The 15,554-nt window shown below is 38.9% G+C and overlaps 1 pseudogene; it reads left to right on the plus strand.

Moving 5' to 3' along the window:
* Window positions 1-210: 210 nt before the first annotated feature.
* LOC140531262 (actin, cytoplasmic 1-like) lies at window positions 211-1,337 on the plus strand (annotated as a pseudogene).
* The last annotated feature ends 14,217 nt before the right edge of the window (window positions 1,338-15,554 follow it).

The following is a 15,554-nucleotide window of genomic DNA, read 5'->3' on the forward strand; positions in this document are numbered from 1 at the left end:
TAAATGTATTATATTGTGATATATTTATCATTTTTTTTAAATTCATGGATCCCAAGATACAAACACATTTTTGAAAAAGTCGATTAGGTTAAAAGAAAAAAATTCTTTGAGGTCTTCCATCCAGTATACACTTCCCTCCCCCCTCCCTCCATGTGAGGCACCACCTCCTCTCTCTCTCAAGGGTTTAAACTTGGCACTTCAAAGTTCGCCATGGATGATGATATTGCTTCTCTTGTTGTTGACAATGGCTCTGGAATGTGCAAAGCTGGCTTTGCAGGAGACGGTGCCCCTCAGGTCATCTTCCCCTCCATTGTTTGGAGCCCAATACGTCAGGGTGTGATGGTGGATATGGGCCAGAAAGACAGCTATGTGGGGGTGAGGCCCAGAGCAAGAGAGGTATTCTGACCCTGAAGTATATGGTACTGAACATGGTATTGTCACCAACTGAAATGATACGGAGAAGATCTGGCATCATACTTTTACCATGATCTCTGTGTGACCCCTGAAGAGAACCCTGTGCTGCTCACAGAAGCCTCCCTGAACCCCAAAGCCAACAGAGAAAAGATGACTCAGATTATGTTTGAGACCTTCAACACCCCAACCATGTACATTGCCATCTAGGTTGTACTATTCCTGCATGCCTCTGGTCATACCACTGATCTTGTGAAGGACTCTGGTGATAGTGAGACCCACAGTGTGCCCATCTATAAAGGTTATGCCCTTCCCCATGTTATCCTCCATCTGGATCTGGCTGGCTGTGATCTGTGGACTACCTCATGAAGATTCTGACTGAGAGAGGGGATGGTTTCACTATCACAGCTGAGAGGGAAATGATGTGTGACATCAAGGAGAAGCTGTGTTATGTCGCCCTAGACTTTAAACAGGAGACTGCAACTGCTGCATCTAGCTCTTCTCTGGAAAAGAGCTATGAGCTCCATGATGGTCAGGTTATCACCATTGGCAATGAGAGTTTCCAGTGTCCAGAAGCTCTCTTCCAGACATCTTTCTTAAGTATGGAATCCTGTGGAATCCACAAAACTACCTTCAACTCAATCATAAAGTGTGATGTTGACATCCGTAAGGATTTGTATGCCAATACCATATTGTCTGGTGGTACCACCATGTACCCAGGCATTGCTGACAGCATGCAAAATGAGGTTACAGCCCTAGCTCCCAGCACAATGAAAATCAAGATCATTGCCCAAATTGAGGGTAAATACTCTGTCTAGATTGGAAGTTCCATCCTGGCATCTGTTTCTACTTTCTAAAAGATGTGGATCAGCAAGCAGAAGTATGATGAATCTGGGCTCTGCATTGTTCACCACAAATGCTTCTAAATGGACTCTTTGTGATTATTTTTATCGATTTTCTTTTTTTGTCAAAAAGGTGTGACATGATAATTGCCCCCCCAAAGAGATGAGATTAGCATGGCTTTATTTGTTTTTGTTTTTGGTTTCTTTTAGGTTTTTTTGGCACTTGACTCAGGATTTAAAAACTGGAATGGTGGAGGTGATGAGCAGCTCAAGTATGGTGGAGGCAAACATCTCCAAATTTCTACAGTGCATCCTCAGGACTCTGATTGTACATTTGTTTTTTGGTTTTTTTTTTTAATAGTCTTTCCAAATATTGTGTAATACATTGTACAGAATTATGAGCCTCCATGAAGGCTGTCCTCTGCTAGAACAAGGGAGCTAAGTAACAAATCCAGATGGGAAGGGGAAATGGGGGAAGGTACTAGTATTGCTTTACATGTAAATTAATGTAATCCTTTAAAAAAATTTTTTTTTTATCTTCTGCCTTAATACTTGTTCCTTTTTTAAAATTGTCAGCCATATTGAATGTCCACCTAAGTTCCCTCCCTGCCCCCAACATATATGTGAATGAAGACTTTAGTCTCCCTGCCAGTTTTATGAGATTGGGGCCAGTACTTGGGGGAAGGGAGGAGCTTTACCTGTACACTGACTAAGACTAGATTGAATAAAAGTGTACATGTTAAAGAAAAAAAAAACAAATTACTGTTGTTGTTATCCCCATTTTACAGATGAGGGAACAAATACATTGTTCATTGTCACATAGCTACTAAGTACTAGTAAGTCAGTCAGTTAACAAATATTTATTGAACAACTACAACATTCTATGTTAAGCACCAAGTACACAAAAGATAGTCAGTCCCTGGACTCAAGGAGGTCACAGTCTATTGGGGGAGACAATAGGCAAACAAACAGGAATCAATAAAAGCTAATATCTGTTTGGCACTTAGTATTTTCCAGACACTGTGCTAAGCACTTTAAAACTATTTCATTTTATCCTTACAATCATCTTGGGAGACAGGTACTATTGTTTTCTTCATTTTGCAGATGAGGAAACTGAGGAAAACAAGAGTTAAATGCCTTGTCCAGTATCATACATCAGATAGCTAGCTGTGGCTGAACTTGCACTCATATTTTCCAGACTTCAGGCCATGTGCTCTGAAAGTCTTCCTGCAGAAGATGAAATTTTATTTAGGACTTAAAGGAAGCCAGGTAGGTCAGTTGGGGGAAATGAGGAGGGTGAACATTCCAGGCACTGAAGATCATCAGAAAAAACACCTACAACTGAGAAATGGAGGATTTTGTTTGTAGAACAGAAGGGAGGCCAGCGGCACTAAATTGAAGAGTATGTGGCAGAGAGAAGGGCACAGGAAGAATGGAAAGGTAGAAGAGTTAGGCTATGAAGGTCTTTTAGTGCTAAAGGATTTTATATGATTCTGAAGGTTAATGGTAGCCATGAGAGTTTATTGATTAGTAGTATGACATGGATGGACCTCTAGTGTAGGGAAAATCACTTGGTGACTAAGACTTAAGGCAAGCAGTCCCCCAGCAGGGTATTTCATGTTCATATTTGGTAGTCACTATGTACCATAAAGATCTGAAATCACTTTAATTAAAACAAAGCATCACAAGGGCCTGTGGCAGATGTTGATGCAATGTGATTTCTATTCAGCACTCTAAATGTCTAAGGAAAGAAGTTCATTGAAGTGCAGGCAAATAGCAGGACTAAGTATGACCTTCTTATTGTAACTGAATATCTTGTCATCTAATTAGTGACACACATGAAAAGACGAATAAGATTCCCATTATGGTTAAGGAATTATAAAGAGTTATCAGTGAATAAATCAAAGTGGTCAATAATAATGAAAAAGTGCTCGAAATCACTATTGATTAGAGAAATAAAACAATTTTGAAATAAGATATTACACCATCTCAGACTGGCCAATGTGACAGAAAAGGGAAATGACATTCTGGAGGTAATGTGAAAAAATAAGGATACCAATTCACAATTCAGAACTGGTCCAACCATTATATATTGTTTGTGTGTTTGTCCTTCATTATCAAAGAAGACCATGCCATCAGAGAAATGATGGCATGACTTGCAATTCATTTTGTTTTGAGTGAGGGAGGGCTGTGCAGGTCACCAGCCTCACTTCTTGTCCAGAACCATCTGAATCCAGAGATCCGATATTCCTCAGGATGACTGGAGATGACCCAGAATGCAATGGAAGATCTTGGGCCCTTTAGGCCAAGGTCTTAGCAGGCAATCACCTAGGGTGAGGAAACGTCCATACATACGTCTGTTTAAGAGGTAGCCAAGGCATGGCACCTTTAATGAGGTCAAGAAAAGAAAGACATCAGGCTTGATGGAAAACAGCAATAGTTACAACTGATAATCACTCTGAAGCTAGGAGGGTCCAGAGGAGCCCTCAGGCAGGGCCCCAGTGGAGTTCCAGTTTCAGAGTGCAGTAGGTTTAAAGTTTTAGGAGAGAATGGAGGAAGAGAGGAGAAGAGAGGAGAGGAGAGGAGAGAAGAGGAGAGGAGAGAAGAGGAGAAGAGAGGAGAGGAAAAGGAAACTGGAGAGGAGCCAGTAACACCCAAGTCAATTGGGCATCTTTTGGCTGTCCAAGAGGAGAAGGAAGGGGAGAGGGAGGCAGACAGGAGAGGTGGAGGTGAGTTACCCAGCTAGCATTCAGCCAGCTGTATCTTCTCACAAGATTGTGTTTGTCCTTCACTGTCAAAGAAGACCAAGCCATAAGAGAAATGATGGCATGACTTATACTTGACTTTGTTTTAAGTGAGGGAGGACTGTGCCGGTCACCAGCCTCACTTCTTGTCCAGAGCCATCTGAATCCAGAAAACTGGTATTCTACTGGATGACTAGAAATGACCCAGGATACCATTCTAGATAACAATTTGGAAATATGCCCAAAGAACTATAACACTATGCATACCCTTTGACACAGAAATACCACTCCTAGGTCTATATCCAAAAGAAATAAAAAGAAAAAGACCTGTATGAGCAAAAATATTTATAACAACTCTTTTTGTGGTGATAAAGAATTGTAAATTGAGCAGATGCCCATTCGTTGGGGAATGGCTTAACAAGTTGTGGTATATGAATGTAATGGGATATTACTGCGCTATAAGAAATAATGAGCCGGGGGTAGAGTCAAGATGGGGAACTAGAAAGACACACTTACACAGGGTCCTCTCCACAGCCCATAAAATATTTGTAGAGAGGGACTCTCAACAAATTTTGGAGCAGCAGAAGTGGAGAACAACAGAGTGGAGGAGATTTCTAGCCCACGGTGACCTTAAAGGCCCATGGAAACATCAGTTGCACTGGACACGGAGTAGAGCGCGGAACCCAGCCCAGCCTTGGCTGAGCAGCGTGGCACAAGAGGACTCTGGGAGGAAGACACCTGGGGGCAGAATCTCCAGTCACAGTAGCTGGTCCTCAGATCCCTTTGCCCACACGCGCCAAAGGTCAGTGTAAGGGTTTTATCAGAAGGCCAGGAAGGGAGAAAGGACTTCCCATAGCTCCAGCAGCAGGCAGCAGCCACAGAGCCTGCACAGCAGCCCCTATGGAAGCTCCATTGTTGGAGCATAAAAACCCCTGGGGGCATTGAAGAGCTGAGTCTTGCCTACGCCCTGTGTGGTGGCCCTGGGGGAGTTGGTCTTTGTCTCACACTGAATGGCGGCCCTGCCCATCCAGCTTAATCTGAAAATCAGTCCCCAGTGCTAACTTGGGAATTGGAGGTCAGGTGGCTGTGGAGAGGTAACTGCTAAAATTCTGGGCATAAAAATCCCTCTGTGCCTCCACATGCTTGATTGTGCCACCTTGGAGGAACTGAGATCTCACAGATTCCCAGAGTATATCCTACTTTTGACAAAGGACCCAAAAGTCAAGTAACTGGTTGGGAAAATACCCAAAAAAGGGGAAAAAAAGACCATAGAAGGTTACTTTCTTGGTGAACAGATATCTCCTCCCATCCTTTCTGATGAGGAAGAACAATGCTAAACTTCAGGGAAAGACATAGAAGTCAAAGCTTCTGTATCCCAAACATTCAAAATATATATTCAGTGGGCTCAGGCCATGGAAGAGCTCCAAAAGGATTTTGAAAATCAAGTTAGAGAGGTGGAGGAAAAACTGGGAAGAGAAATGAGAGAGTTGCAAGAAAAGCATGAAGAGCAGGTCAACACTTTGCTGAAGGAGACCCAAAAATGCTGAAGAAAATAACACCTTGAAAAATAGGCTAACTCAATTGGCAAAAGAGGTTCAAAAAACCAATGAGCAGAAGAATGCTTTCAAAAGCAGAATTAGCCAAATGGAAAAGGAGGTCCAAAAGCTCACTGAAGAAAATAGTTCTTTCAAAATTAGAATGGAACAGATGGAGGATAATGACTTTATGAGAAACCAAGAAATCACAAAACAAAAGCAAAAGCATGAAAAAATGGAAGATAATGTGAAATATATCATTGGAAATACAACTGACCTGGAAAATAGATCCAGGAGAGACATTTTAAAAATTATGGGACTACTTGAAGGCCATGATCAAAAAAAGAGCCTAGACATCATCTTTCATGAAATTATCAAGGAAAACTGCCCTGAGATTCTAGAACCAGGGGGCAAAATAAGTATTCAAGGAATCCACCTATCACTGCCTGAAAGAGATCCAAAAACGGAAACTTCTAGGAACATTGTGGTGAAATTCCAGAGTTTCCTGGTCAAGGAGAAAATATTGCAAGCAGCTAGAAAGAAACAATTCAAGTATTGTGGAAATACAATCAGAATAACACAAGATCTAGCAGCTTCTACATTAAGGAATCGAAGGGCATGGAATATGATATTCCAGAAGTCAAAGGAACTAGGACTAAAACCAAGAATCACCTACCCAGCAAAACTGAGTATAACACTTCCGGGGAAAAAATGGTCTTTCAATGAAATTGGGGACTTTCAAGCATTCTTGATGAAAAGACCAGAGCTGAAAAGAAAATTTGCCTTTCAAACACAAGAATGAAGAGAAGCATGTAAAGGTAAACAGCAGAGAGAAGTCATAAGGGACTTACTAAAGTTGAACTGTTTACATTCCTACATGGAAAGACAATATTTGTAACTCTTGAAACATTTCAGTATCTGGGTAGTTGGTGGGATTACACACACACACGCAGAGCACAGAGTGAATTGAATAGGATGGGATCATATCTTAAAAAAAGGAAATTAAGTGGTGAGAGAGAAATATATTGGGAGGAGAAAAGGAGAAATGGAATGAGGCAAATTATTGCTCATAAAAGAGGCAAGCAAAAGACTTTTCAGTGGAGGGAAAAAGAGGGGAGGTGAGAGAAAAACATGAAGTTTATTCTTATCACGTTTGACTAAAGGAAGGAATAAAATGCACTCATTTTGGTATGAAAACCTATCTTACAATACAGGAAAGTGGGGGTGAAGGGGATAAGCAGGGTGGGGGGGAGGATGGAAGGGAGGGCATGGCGAGGAGGGAGCAATTTGAAGTCAACACTCATGGGGAGGGACAGGATCCAAAGAGAGAACAGAAGCAATGGGGGGCAGGATAGGATGGAGGAAAATATAATTAGTCCTACCCAACACTACTATTATGGAAGTCATTTGCAAAACGACACAGATATGGCCTATACTGAATTGCTTGCCTCCCAAAGGGAATGGGTGGGGAGGGAGGGATGAAGAGAAGTTGGAACTCAAAGTTTTAGGAACAACTGTAGAGTATTGTTCTTACTACTAGGAAATAAGAAATACATGTAAAGCGGTATAGAAATTTATCTGGCCCTACAGGACGAAAGAGAAGATGGGGACAAGGGAAGGGAGGGATGTTAGAAGAGAGGGCAGATCAGTGATAGGGGCAATTAGAATGCTCAGCATTTTGGGGTGGGGGGAGGAGAGAAATGGGGAGACAATTTGGAACCAAAATTTTGTGAAAATGAATGTTAAAAATTAAATAAATGAATTTTAAAAAGAAAAAAAAAGGAAGCAAAGATCAAATAAAAAAACTCAAGAAAAATAAAGCAAAAAGTATATTTCAAAAAAAAAAAGAAATAATGAGCAAATGGATTTCAGAAAACCTAGAAATACTAACACGAACTGATGAAGTGAGCAGAACACAAACATTGTACACAGTACAATGATCAGCTTTGATAGACTTAGCTCTTCTCAGAACTACAATAATCTAAGTCAAATTGAGAAGACTGATGGTGGAAAATGCTAACCACATCCAGAGTAAGAATTTTGGAGTCTGAATGCTGATCTATGTGTACTATTTTCACTTTTTTGTTTTTTTTCTTGTGTTTTTTTTTCCCTTCTGTTCTGATTCTTCTTTCATGACATGCCTTTTGTGAAATATGTTTAATATTGTATATGTAGTACATATATAGCTTATATCAGATTGGTTATCATCTTGGAAGGTAAAGAGGAAAAAATAGAACTCAAATCTTTATCAAAGTGAATGCTCAAGATTATTTTGCATGTAATTGGAAAAAAATACAATATTATTAAATGAAAAAAAGAAAGACAATTTTACCCATAGTCTCACCTAACTTTAAATTTAGCTTTATTCACATGAAATCCTTGATGGGGAAATAGAGTGGGCAATATTAGGGTAAAGCTATAAACAGTGAGTATGCAAAATGATGTTGTTAAATGAGATCATAATACACACTTCACAATTTGAAGAAATTTATATATTTCTTATATGGATCACAAAATGGCATGGAATTGAAATACAGTGTTACAATTTTGGGGAGGGGTACTTTAACCAGGCATCCTCTGGAAGTCTTACTCTAATAAAGGTCAAACATCAAATTAATTCTTTATTTGTCTTCCTGAAAATTTCATCTCTCAGAACGTGAAGAAAACTCTATGGGGACTGGAACTCCCAAATTAATTCTTAAGAAATGTTAATGATCAACACTTTAGCATAAGTGAACATGAGATCATAGAGTTTGGGATAACTCAGGAAGGAAACTATAGATGAAGTCAGGCATGCACTGAAGATATCTGGAAAACAGATATTAAAAGTTTAGAGAAATTGAACTTGTTTCCATATTCTGGTAAAAAAAAAAAAAAGAAGAGGAGAAGGGAAATTTTAAGATTTGCAAAGAGATTTTCTCATGATAATTCCAGGAGTTCTCATGTAATTATTGTAACCTTCATTTTACTGATGAGAACACTGATGCTCTAATTGATTATAGAGCATGATCAAACAAGTGTCTGATTTGTGATTCAAACTCAAAACAAACCTATGAGTTAGACTGTACAAGTACAATTACCCCCATTTACAGATAAAAATCCTGAGTCTCTGAGATAAAGGCAGTCAGTTTCTTGAATGGTGCTAAAATCCATGTCCTTTTTCCCAATCTCAGCACTCTTATCACTATACCAGCTACTTCATTTAATGGTAGTAGGATGCTGAAATAACTACATTGGTTTGAATAGGAATGACTTGCGCTTTTCCAGCTCTTCCTAGCATATTGCATATCTTATTGAAAAAAGGACACCTTTTGGTTACAAGGTGATTAAGTAGCATATAGATTACATTGATTTCATTACTTAAATAATAAGCATTTTGAAAATGAATAGATTCTGGCATAAATTAAGAGTGATTTCCATTCCAAATAAAATGAAAAAAGTATGCTTTCATTTTCTTTTATTAGCATGTAATAGGCTGGATTTTTATTGTTGCTTTATCTTCTTTCAAAAACACACTCTTTCTAGTGACTCCCAGTGTATCAATGAAAAGTAACATGTATCTTTTATAATAATCATGGAAGTAGTTTTAGGAAATTAAGGTTCTAGGTTGTCTGTACTGATTCTATAGTTCAGATAACTAATGATCATTCTTCAGTAGCACAATTAAATGAGAATAGTGGCCTGCAACTTTCCAACTGCAAAAGAAGCCTAACTCCAGCATGCAGATCTGAATTCTCTTTTGTTTTTGTAGAAGATAAAAACAAAATTCATTTTCTGATCAGGATGAGCTTGATTCAAATGATGAAGTGTCATTTCTGTGCTGCTTAGTTACTAAATGACTGGCTTCCAACCCCAGGTAGTGCTTAAAGCAACAGAGAAGCTGGTTTTGAATTCAGGTATTTCTGCTGTAACAGAGGAATTCTAGTCTTCTTGTTATTATTTTGACATTCTGACATTACTTTAACTACTCAGCTTTCTTCCAATAAATTGTACCATACAGAAGGAGGTGAATAATGCCAGGCAGACTACTAGCATGAGTTTTTAATAGTGATCAAGGAGATATGGCAGGCAGATGAAAGAGCCCCTTTGTTTTTCCTCAGGTATTTTGGGATAGTTATTGGCTTGAGAAGTAATTAAGAAAAGATTCTTCCCAATGGAGGATGGGCTTTTTAGGACCTATAACTGTGAAAACTATGGAAATGAGTGGCCCATTCTGACCAAAATGAGAGCAAAAAGATATTTCAAGTTACTGACAGAGAAGAAAACAACTAACCCTAGGAAAAAACTCTGTGGCTTTCAGTCTGAATCTTTATTTGTATTCAGACTATTATCATCCTATATTGCAGTTGGGAGTTGAGGTATTTATACCTAGTTTATGTATCTTATGATAATAATTCAACCTTGATTGTAACTGGACAGAAATACACACAAATATTAGTTTGATTTTTTTCCCCTTGGTTTTGCTTATTGGTTTTCCATTTCTAAGAAATTTTCAGGAAGGGTAGGTATGGGTTGTGGACCTGTAGGGAATAGGGAATGCAGTCCATTTCAAAGGTAATTTATGATTTTCTTTTACTACTAATTTACTATTTAAATTGTATTTAGAGTCACAATCTAGACGATGGCAACTAAATGATGCAACAGAAAGAAAAGGAAAATGCAGTTATTAAAGTTAAATGAGACATGTACCAGTAATGGAATGCATAATATTCCAAACAGTGCTTGGTGATGGGACTGTAGAACTCTAAGTGATAACTGAATGACTGCATCAAACCCTGATGACTACACCTACTACTTGTTCTAGTGTAACAGAACTGTTTGATGAAGGCAAAGCTATATTATGCCTAAGATTTATAAGTGGATAAAACAAAACAATATTTCTCTTCCAATTTCTCTTTATCCTGGCTTTGAAGAGCATTAAAAAAATGAACCTAGTGGCACATTTGAAAACCAAACATTACTCTTGTAAACCAGTGTTATAACTGTAGAATGAGAATCAGGTAGTGTGACTTACTTATTTGAGATATTAATTAAATCCTTGAATTAGAAGCAGCATCAACATGTGTAAAGAACACTGGACTTGGAAATGGGGAATTTGAAATTCTGCCTTGCTATTTACTACCTTGACCTTAGGTTAGTCATTGAAATTTTATTTCCTCATCTAAACAAATGAAGGGTTGGAATAGACAATTTCCAATATCTCTTTTGGCCACAGATATTTTAATCTTATGACCCGGTTTACATATCTGTAATATATGAAGAACATAGGCACCTAGAATTCAGCTTGTAGACTTTCTTTTATCCTGGAGAACAACCGCAACCCTTTGAAGAAAGTTATCATATGAGTCATTTCTTAGGCCCATGTTGGCTAAGATCATGTGTATTTTTAGAAGTAATAATTAAAAGAAACCTTCGTGTAGAGGGAAAAAAGAACACTTGCAAAAGATGTGAAGATATATTGTCTAATTATGCATTACTCCTCTTTCTGTACTCTGTGATCCATTCAAATTGGCCATCTTTCTATTACTCACAAACACTCCCTGTCTCATCTCTGTGCCTCTGATTGGCCATTCTCAATTCCCAAAATTTTCTTTCTCTTCAACTTTCCCTTCAAAGCCTTCTTATTTTCCTTCAAGGGAGAATACCAGTACTACTCTCCATATGAAGCCTTTGCTGAAACTCTTCTTTCTCTGCATTGTATTTAACTGCTATTTGTTTTTGAATCAATTAGATGATAGATTTATTATTTCTGCATATTTTAATGCATATATATTTTGTTTCCTCTTTGAGAGTAAATTGTATTTCAATTTTCAATCTATATTCTCAACGTCTAGCACAGTATCAGCCATACTTAAAAAGTGTTTGTTGGATGATTGGTAGAAGTTGGCCTCCACAGCCTTCAAATATTCAACTCAGAGGTCCTTTTATTGCTTTATGTGAAATTGGACCAGGAACTTAAGTACTTTGATCTTCAATTTTTTTTTCCTCTATAAAGTAAGGGTATCATACTGGTTGATCTCTGAATTTTTTAGCTCTAAATTCTTTGATAATGTGACTTTATATTGTATTTCAGTCTGGCAGCAGGTTCAAGGTGAAGTTACAATAAAAATAACTCAAATTTATTTAGCACTTCTTTCAGTGGTATCTGAGAAAGGTTAAACAACTAGAAGAAAGTTTCTAGTAATTCATCAACAAAAGATTTACGTGTACGTATGAATAAGGATCATATTGGAAGGAAAGGAGTGGATGAGTTGCAATCTTCAATAATGGAGGGAGTATCCATACCAATAAGAACAAAGATTCATTGAAATATTTAAGATTTCAAAAGTAGTCTCTTCACAATGCCTTCCCACTATTGTTGTCATCATACAGCAAATGAAGAAATTGAGATGCAATACATTTAATTTCCATTTGCCACTGAAAATATTTAGGCCATCTGTGATGAGCTCTGTCTTCTCTGAAATTCAACATATCAAAACATTATTGCCTCCTGTTCTCTCTTCTTTTGTTCCTATCTCAGAGGAAGAGTTGATACTTCTTGATAAGTTAAATCCTCTACCTGTCCTGTTGATCCCTTCTTTGATATATAGTAGACTATAACACCTGTGCTATGTCTGTGTCTGTGTGATTATCTCCATACATTATTTCCACTTGACATAATTTCCCATTCATATTAACCTTTTTGTTTTTATGCTTCTACTGAGTCTTTACTGAAAGTCAAATTTTGTATTCCTCTCTGGTATTTTCACAGGAATGCTTGAAAGGCCTTTTTTTCTTAAATGTACATTTGTTCTCCATAAGATATAACTTTGGAGGATTGCTTGTTATTTGCTGTAGTCCAATTTCCTTTGCCTTCTGAAATACCATATTTTAAGAATCCACTCCTTTATTTTTTTTAATTAATTAATTAATTAATTTAACTTCTAACATTCATTTTCACAAAATTTTGGGTTCCAAATTTTCTTCCCTTTTGTCCCCTCCCCCACCCCAAAACACCGAGCATTCTAATTACCCTTATCACCAATCTGCTCTCTCTTGTAACATCCCTCTCTGCCCTTGTCTCCATCTTCCCTTTTGTCCTATAAGGCCAAGTAACTTTCTATACCCCTTTACCTGTATTTCTTATTTCCTAGTGGCAAAAACAGTACTCGACAGGTGTTCCTAAAACTTTGAGTTCCAACTTCTCTTCCTCCCTCCCTCCCCACCCCTTCCCTTTGGAAGGCAAGCAATTCAATATAGGCCAAATCTGTGTAGTTTTGCAAATGACTTCCATAATAGTCATGTTGTATAAGACTAACTGTATTTCTCTCCATCCTATCCTGTCCCCCATTACTTCTATTCTCTCTTTTGATCCTGTCCCTCCCCATGAGTGTTGACCTCAAATTGCTCCCTCCTCCCCATGCCCTCCCTTCCATCCTCCCCCTCACCCTGCTTATCCTCTTCACCCCCAGTTTCCTGTATTGTAAGATAGGTTTTCATACCAAAAGGAGTGTGCACTTTATTCCTTCCTTTAGTGGAATGTGATGAGTGTAAACTTCATGTTTTTCTCTCACCTCCCCTCTTTTTTACTTCACTAATAAGTCTTTTGCTTGCCTCTTTTATGAGAGATAATTTGCCCCATTTCATTTCTCCCTTTCTCCTCCCAAGATATTTCTCGCTCACTGCTTGATTTCATTTTTTTAAGATATGATCCCATCCTCTTCAATTCACTCTGTGCACTCTCTCTCTATGTGTGTGTGCATGTGCATGTGTATGTGTGTGTGTGTGTGTGTGTGTGTGTGTGTGTGTAATCCCACCCAGTACCCAGATACTGAATAGTTTCAAGACTTACAAATATTGTCTTTCCATGTAGGAACGTAAACAGTTCAACTTCATCAAGTTCCTTAAGACTTCTCTTTGCTGTTTACCTTTCCATGCTTCTCTTCATTCCTGTGTTTGAAAGTCAAATTTCCTTCTCAGCTCTGGTCTTTTCATCAAGAATGCTTGAAAGTCCCCAATGTCATTGAAAGACCAATTTTTCCCCTGAAGTATTATACTCAGTTTTGCTGGGTAGGTGATTCTTGGTTTTAGTCCTAGTTCCTTTGACTTCTGGAATATGATATTTCATGCCCTTCGATCCCTTAATGTAGAAGCTGCTAGATCTTGTGTTATCCTGATTATATTTCCACAATACTTGAATTGTTTCTTTCTAGCTGCTTGCAATATTTTCTCCTTTACCTGGGAACTCTGGAATTTGGCCACAATGTTCCTAGGAGTTTCTCTTTTTGGATATCTTTCAGGTGGTGATCTGTGGATTCCTTGAATACTTATTTTGCCCCCTGGTTCTAGAATGTCAGGGCAGTTTTCCTTGATAATTTCATGAAAGATGATGTCTAGGCTCTTTTTTTGATCATGGCCTTCAAGTAGTCCCATAATTTTCAAAATGTCTCTCCTGGATCTGTTTTCCAGGTCAGTTGTTTTTCCAATGAGATATTTCACATTATCTTCCATTTTTCATTCTTTTGGTTTTGTTTTGTGATTTCCTGGTTTCTCATAAAGTCGTTAGCCTCCATCTGTTCCATTCTAATTTTGAAAGAACTATTTTCTTCAGTGAGCTTTTGAACCTCCTTTTCCATTTGTCTAATTCTGCTTTTGAAAGCATTCTTCTCCTCTTTGGCTTTTTGAACCTCTTTTGCCAATTGAGTTAGCCTATTTTTAAAGGTGTTATTTTCTTCAGCATTTTTTTGGGTCTCCTTTAGCAGAGTGTTTACTTGTTTTTCATGCTTTGCTTCCATGTCACTCAATTCTATTCCCAGTTTTTCCTCCACCTCTCTAACTTCATTTTCAAAATCCTTTTGGAGCTCTTCCATGGCCTGAGCCCATTGAGTGGGCTGGGATACAGAAGCCTTGACTTCTGCGTTTTTTCCTGATGGTAAGCATTGTTCTTCCTCATCAGAAAGGAAGGGAAGAAATACCTGTTCACCAAGAAAGTAACCTTCTATAGTCTTATTTTTTTTTCCCTTTTCTGGGCATTTTCACAGCCAATGACTTGACTTCTGAGTGTCCTCTCCACACCCACCTAGCCTCCAGATCTGCCCAGCCAGCGCTTTGGGTCTGAGATTCAAATGCTGCTTCCCATCCTCAGGGCTTTGAGTGGGTGCAGGGCTGCTATTCAGTGTGAGATTAAGTTCAGGTGCTCAGGTGGGGGCAGGGCTGCCTCAAGGGCTCAGTTCCCTCTGGGGCTTTATGCAGAGACCTTTAACAATGGATCCCGGCTCCTGCCTGCTGCTTGGGGAGCCCTGGTCTGCTCCCGCCTCCACTGCTGCCTCCCTAGGGGGGCCGAGCCACGGGGACACCCTACTCCCCTGTCGGCCACCCAAAAAGACTCTCTCACCGACCCCTGTCACTTGTGGATGGAGGTTCCCGCGCAGCCGCTGGAGATTCCGTCTGTGAAGCCTGCTCGGATCTGCCCCTCTCTGTGCCACGCAGCCCAGGAAGGGCTGGGCTCACCTCCTGGTCCAGGGGCAATGCACCTTTCCCGTCAGGTCTCTCTGGAACAGAAATCTCGTCTGTTCCACTGTTCTGTGGCTTCTGCTGCTCCAGAATTTGTTGCTCCAGAATCTTTTTTAAAAATATTTTATGGGCTGTGGGTTCGGAGCTAGCATATGTTCTTCTTTCTACTACGCCATGTTGGCTCCGCCCTCCAACCCACTCCTTTAACACAGTATCTGCTAAATCTTTTGTGATGATCATTGTGACTCCATGGTGTTTGAATGGTTTCTTAAACTGCTTAAACTATTTTGTCTTTGACCTGAGAGCTCTAGAATTTGACTATAATATTCCTGGGATTTTTTTTTTTTTTTGGATCTCTTTCAAGTGATGGTTAGTTCGTTCTTTTAATTTCTATTTTACCCTTTGGTTTTTAAATATTGTGGCTGTACAACTTAATAATTTCTTGAAATACTGTGTCTAGGCTCTTTCTTTGATATTGGCTGTGAGGCAATTCAGTGATTCTTGAATTATGCCTCTTCAATCTATTTTCT

The sequence above is a fragment of the Notamacropus eugenii genome, chromosome 3 (genome assembly GCF_028372415.1).
Source record: "Notamacropus eugenii isolate mMacEug1 chromosome 3, mMacEug1.pri_v2, whole genome shotgun sequence".
Classification (NCBI taxonomy): Eukaryota; Metazoa; Chordata; class Mammalia; order Diprotodontia; family Macropodidae; genus Notamacropus; species Notamacropus eugenii.